Genomic DNA, 5,389 nt, shown 5'->3' on the forward strand with positions numbered 1-5,389 from the left:
CACACTATATGAGCAAGCATAGGAAGTTCTCAATTAAGATCCTAGGCTGCACTCAGACTGAGTTAGAATAACATTATTTATGGATGGCTATCTCTAGACATCATTATGTCCAACAATGATGCAGAAATTACATATTTCTTTGTTTTTCTTCTTCTGTAGAGGATGCCATTTCTTAAAGGCCACGGACACTTCAAGGAAGAGAAACATTTACAATTTATCCAAGTAAGTCAATCCTTTCATCTGGTAGACTAGCAGACTGAAGCTCCAAGACATAATTTAGTTAACTGACTTATAAAAGTTCTTCCTGGAGTATGGGCTAGAGATCAAATCCAGTCAGGAGACTTTGCCAGCACAGATGTGGATACACACACACACACACACACACACCCCTACAAATATTCATATGCCCACAAACAGTCACATAGCCACGTGCATTTGCAAGTCTCTGTGGATATTTTTCCATATGCTTCATCTGCTTAAACATATTTTATCGCTATATAATGCTATGGTTATGTTATCTATCAAATATGTATATACTGATAGCATATATTATATTTAATTATGCTCACATAATTATGTATTTACTTCTGAATATTTACCAACTTACCTATTTTCTAACTGATGCATTGACTTATGTATTTATTTGGCCACAAGCAGTATCCTTGACAGAAACTTCTAGACTACCTGCAAATATAGGCTCACATAATATACCCTTAGGATTAATACATATTAAATATGCACTATACATTATATGAATTTATATACACACAAATGCATTCACAATTATGAAACAAGTATAAAAGACATTTGACTTATATCAAGGTACATGTGCTTAAATGTAATTCAGACGGGTATTTATAAAATCTGTTTTCTGTTGACATCCACTATAGGAGCACTGCAAATCTACGCAAGATCCTAGACTTTACTTAGGTTTACTTTACCTGCTTGGACATTACACAGACCCTGGGGTGATGTCGTATCCACAAAAGAGAAGACACACATTGGATTCGTCGGTCTTTCGTGCTGAGAAATGATAATGAAACAAGGGCTAACCCTGTTTAAACTTTTCATTTTATTCTATGAAAACTGAGCAAGGAATGCAAAATACACTCTGTTCTATTCCTGAGTTAAAGGCGAAGATGGTAAAACAAACTGGAAAGAGGGTTTGAATACATCAGGAAACCCATTCTCTGCTGTGCAAACAGATGGGCAAGATTGTTCAGAATACATTAATTTTTCAGAGGAAAGGGCAAGAAAATGGCAGCCTTTTGGAACGTAGGCTCTGATATTTTCCCCAAACAGACCACACTCTCTTATTCTCAAAACATCAGAGAGACAAATAAACCTAGAAAAGCATGTAGTCCAGGTCTGCCTGGGGGAGAAAGTCACAGAGGTCTGTGAGGAAAAGAAAGATGCCGTTTCCTTCTTGAGAAGAAGGTGGGAAAGTTATTGTTTAGGTGGGGGTATTGAGATTTTATGTTAATAGCGAAATAGTAAAGATCTTTTTATGCGATATGGTAAACTTAGGAACAGTCTCAAATGATAGTTGTGTTCATGGAGTTTTAAAGTAATATTTATTTTAAATATGCCAAAATGGAAGAAGTATCTTTTGGGAGTTAGATAAATATAAATGTTGTAATAAAAGCATTGATTGCATCAGAAAGTGCTGTTACCTCTCAATATTCATTTTCACTTTCTTCATTAGTAATGATATCCCAGTTTTTATTCCTGTACATTGCTACCTATAACAAAGAATAGAATTTCCAGTCTACCTTACTGCTACATGTGGCCTTGTGGGGAAAAAAAAAAAAAATTCTGGCCAATGAGATGTCTGCAGTGTTGTCACTTCCAGAAAGTTGTCTTAGAAAAATAGGGCACATTTTTCCCCTTTTAACTTCCTTCTCTATGAAATGTACACATGACAGACAGCACAGTCTCTAGCAGTTACCAAGGAATATAAATTGGTTTAAGCCATGTGCTCAAGATGCAGAAATTTGGAAGTCTCTGTTTCTGCCAACGGCATGAAACTGAGCTACCCCGGGCTGCTTTTATTTTTATTTTTTTTTGTTTTTTGTTTTGGTCATGCAAATTAATCTCCTAATAATTAGGTATTATTGTTGATACCAGAAAAAATACGACAAAAGTTACTCAGATGATAATGAGCTAAACTTCATCGAAGCATGATAATATGACAATATATTTTATGGAACTTCAGAATTTTGGAATTAGGATACATCTCATATCTTTAAATTCCAAATTCAGTCACTGTGAGGAATTGGTGAATGGATAAATTTATAGAAACGTGATAAAATGTTACAGGCTCTTGTTTTCACTCCCTAGCAAAAACACTCATCAGAAGGGGAATTCAACTGAAATCTGAATAATTCCTTCTGTATACTGCCAAATAAATTCACTGTGGTAGATACACTCCAGTTTTCACAGCTAAGACTCCTCCCCATTGAATGTGCCTCAGATACCCTGTCTCCATAGACTTGGTAATACCATTTAATTGTCAGTATAGTTGCAATTCCCTACAGGTACAGTGACTATCATCCCCTATCAGTTTAGATAAAATATTTTTGCCCTCATGTAGAACAAAATGCTATTTGTTTATATAACTGGGCTAACAAAACAGATGCTTGAATTTTGTGAAAAAACCCTAGGCACTATGATATTTATGGGTAAAAATTAAATATGATCATGAAGCATAAGACATAATGTAAAAACTAGTTTGATACTAATGGCATTGGTAGACTGCTGTACATAGTTGCCTTAGATGCACATTGCCTGTGACACTGGAGAAGTGTTTTTCTTGTGATTCATCTGAATTCAATGCAAAGATATAAGGGGATTTGGAGGTTTGATTAATCTTAACTTTCCTTACATCACAGCATATTTGCATCATTATTAGCATGTTTTTTTTTTTCATTCTTAGAGTAGAAAAATCCCATCTTGCTTCTCTAAGAGTTGGCCAATATCGTGGGTGTAGATTTAAATTTAAATTGACACTGTAGAAGGCAGTACCAATTTATCAGCACTCAAGTTATTCTTTTTAGTGAAAATTCTTGTTATCTCCTTTTAATTACCATGATTCTTTTGCTATTAGGAAAGCAGTGCAGTGAATTAATTAGTCATTTCAATAAAATGTGACATTCTTAAAAGATAATTATTAAAGGGAAAATTATAGCTTATCGGCAAAATATTAGCTTTTCTTCTTGAAATTAATTTGAAAGTTGATTTGTCTTAATAAAGGATGGTTGAACACTTTTATGTTCATATTAATAGTTTTATTGTAATTCCCTTTCCAAAATTAGATTGTTAACTTTTAATTTCTCCCAAATACCACATTCAAAGGATGTAAGATTACTTAACCACACACACTCAGACACACACACACACACACACTCAATCTCCCACATTTTTATTTTATTGAAAAATATGCTTACTAGGTGTACTGAAGTAAACTTTTGAGAAAAACAAATGACAGGTTAGTAGGCATGCAATTTTTTTCTGTGCCCTTAAAAATAATGTGAATTTTTCTATTTTGTCAAGTGAATATCTCAGTTTCTTGACATTCAAATATGTATTTCTGGCCCATCCAGTGATTACTTACGTATATCTCTACGCAGAGAAAAAATAGTTTGCATATACAATTAAATAATGATTTTCCAAACCTGTGAAATATAATATTTAAAGGAAATAAGGAAAATCCAGTAGTAAACTATCCAACTATGTTTGTCTGGTTCTTCACTTTTTAAAACAATTTAACTACGGTATTATTTGCATACCATAAATTCTCTTATTTTAATAGTAGAAGTAAATGATGTTTAGCAAATACTGAGAGTCATGCAACCATTACCACATTTTAGCTTTATCCCCCCAAAACATAGAAGTCATAAGTCCTAAATGAATCAGTTGGCAGAAAGTCTGGGTGTCCTGTAGAAAGAGAAATAATTCTCACTTGATTAATCAACATATTTAAATAATTGGAAGCTTTATTTCAGTTAGTGATGTTAACAAAAATTTTTCCATTATAAAAGAATTCAGGGACCAAATTTTGTTTTAAAATAAAAATTAAAAATCAAACGGTGACATCATATATTTTTAACCTACAATTATTACTTGCTTGCACAAATCCAACTGAATCATCCCGATTTCCATTGTTTGACTGGATGGGTCTAAGAATTTCCATTTAATAACCTCCTGGGTGATACCTTTGGGGCTGGTACTTGGACCATCCATTATGTAGCTTTCTTAAACAATTTCACAAATGCCAAAGCATAATGAACTCACATAGACAAAAAGAGGAAAATACTAATTTTCCATGTGTTTAATATCCAAATTTATATTCCATAAAGGCAAATTAAATTTTATACAGGAAAGACTAAAAATCATAAAATATTTAATCATAGTATAATTTAATTATGACAGTGATGATAAATTCTCACATTAAAATAGAGATGGACAAGTATATTTAATGAAGTGTTTATTTTGATTTTTTGTTTTAGTGAGACTCAATGGATGTTGATGAGTTGAACAGCATTCATGCACTTTTAATTAATTGCACTTGAGAGGGCTTTGTGCACCTGGTAATATTTTAAGCAACACTTAAATGGTATGGAACTTCAAGAATGTAAATTGACAAGCGGCTGCCTCCAAGTGCTAGAAATTAAACAAGCTAAAATCACAAAATTCTAACACCTTCATTCTTGCCCAGGTTTTCTGCTTGTCATTTATTATCTTTATAATAAAGGAAATAAAAATAAGTTAGCACTTCATATTCTAAATTTGATTTTATAGACTTCTGTCAATATGTATCATGAATTATTTATGCACCTGTATTTTAACATGGTTCGTAAAATATGAACTGAATAAATATGTAACGAACTTAAATAAAATATTATTTTAAATAGCCTTCTTAAATAGCCTGAGAATTTTCATCTAATAAGCTCCTGGGTGATACCTATGGGGCTGGTACTTGGACCATCTATTATATAGCTTCTTAAACAATTTCACAAATGCCAAAGCATAATGAACTCACATAGACAAAAAGAGGAAAATACTAATTTTCCATGTGTCTAATATCCAAATATGTATGGACACATACAATTGTACATGTATACTTATTTAAGAATTAAGATGTTAATTCTTACACGTTTTAAATGCAACAGACAGGTATTTATAGCATCTGTTTTCCATTTGAATTATATTCAAGCAATGTATGTTTGTTTGTACTGTGATTCAGAAATGGGATAGAAAGATATTTATGTGCCATCCTGGCTAGATTAAGCTGGGAAATATCAATGATCAGAGAATTATAAGAGTGAGTAAATATAGGAAAAGCAAAATCAAACCAAACCACAAAATTGCTTTGATATTGATTGAATCA

Source organism: Macaca mulatta, chromosome 18, assembly GCF_049350105.2.
Source record: "Macaca mulatta isolate MMU2019108-1 chromosome 18, T2T-MMU8v2.0, whole genome shotgun sequence".
NCBI classification, from domain to species: Eukaryota; Metazoa; Chordata; class Mammalia; order Primates; family Cercopithecidae; genus Macaca; species Macaca mulatta.